Source organism: Arachis stenosperma, chromosome 5, assembly GCF_014773155.1.
Source record: "Arachis stenosperma cultivar V10309 chromosome 5, arast.V10309.gnm1.PFL2, whole genome shotgun sequence".
NCBI classification, from domain to species: domain Eukaryota; kingdom Viridiplantae; phylum Streptophyta; class Magnoliopsida; order Fabales; family Fabaceae; genus Arachis; species Arachis stenosperma.
Genome location: NC_080381.1, coordinates 135558436 through 135559727, shown reverse-complemented (window position 1 = coordinate 135559727; position 1292 = coordinate 135558436). Strand labels below are relative to the sequence as shown.

Below are 1292 nucleotides of genomic sequence, written 5' to 3'. Positions count from 1 at the left end.
AGATTTTTCCATTGCAAAATAAACCTGTTTTTATACAAAATAAATATAAATTTAATAAATACAAATTTTTATTGATGGTACAAACAGAAAAACACACTAGTGAGTACAAAGCGCTTTATTTATGATAAGCAATTATTTCCATGCAATAATACAAACTTAATACATTAGATGACAAGTAACTACTAGTGGACTCATCATGATTCAATATCCTAATTTATGGATAGTTTCATTCTTTCTTGAACTTCTTAGTGATGGTGGCAATATACTTGCCTTGGTGGAATGCTTACTCCAACTCAAGTTTAGTTGGTTGTCTTAATCCATCACCACCAGCATAAGTTCCGACACCGTACGGATTGCCACCCTTCACTTCATTCATCTCGAACATGCCGCCGCCTAGTGTATATCCGATTGGGACAAACAGCATTTCATGATGAACTAACTGAGTGATAACAGTGAGCCTGCCATTGATTCCACAATTTTCTTATCATTATTGGAACTTCATTCATGAGTCCTATTAATTACCAATTGATAATAATTTCAAAAATGCTAGGTGCACTTCAAAATCATTTATCAAATTAGTCAAATTTGTATTTTATATTTAGTTGAGAGTGAAATTCTTACGCTGTAGTCTCCTGACCACCACCTTGAGAACCGATGCTATAGAAGATTCCAGTGGACCTGCCAACGAGCTGTTGTGTCTCCCACAGGCTTTCAATTGCATCTAGAAAAGATTTGAACTGAACAACTCTTTCGAATTAATGAGCGGTACATCGCTCTTCGGTGGTGCTCCCATTTTGCCCAACACCTGTTTCGGCAAAGTCTCCGATACCATAGAGTGGCCTCAACACCATCTACAGAATCAGCACCTTTCTTTATCTCTTCTGCTAGTCTCTCTACATGTCCGTATAGTGAGTAATACCTGCCAATGAAATCATATTAAAAATTATTTATAACATAACAAAATGAATATATATTATTCCATAATCACAAAGGATCCTTGTCCAAACATAGAAAGAGTAGCTCCTATGCTGAACAAACAATTTGTCATCCCAGTTCTGTTTATGTAAAGAAAAGGCTTCGTACCTAGTTTATCAACATTGGATACCATATCCTGTGATTAGCATCTAGCGAAGCGAAGGAGAAGGGAAGATCAATTCGTGCCACACCAGTTTGTTCTCCTTGGAAGGAACTCCAGCAGCCTGCTGAATTTCTGCCAGTCTCTCATCTACTTCTTTCTCATTCTCAATTATTTTCAAGAGAACTTGTATGTCTTCTTCAATTCTGTTCTGCAT

General features: G+C 36.7%; 1 pseudogene; it reads right to left on the bottom strand.

The window, feature by feature from the left end:
- Nucleotides 1–226: 226 nt before the first annotated feature.
- Nucleotides 227–1292, bottom strand: LOC130981461 (probable NAD(P)H dehydrogenase (quinone) FQR1-like 1; annotated as a pseudogene).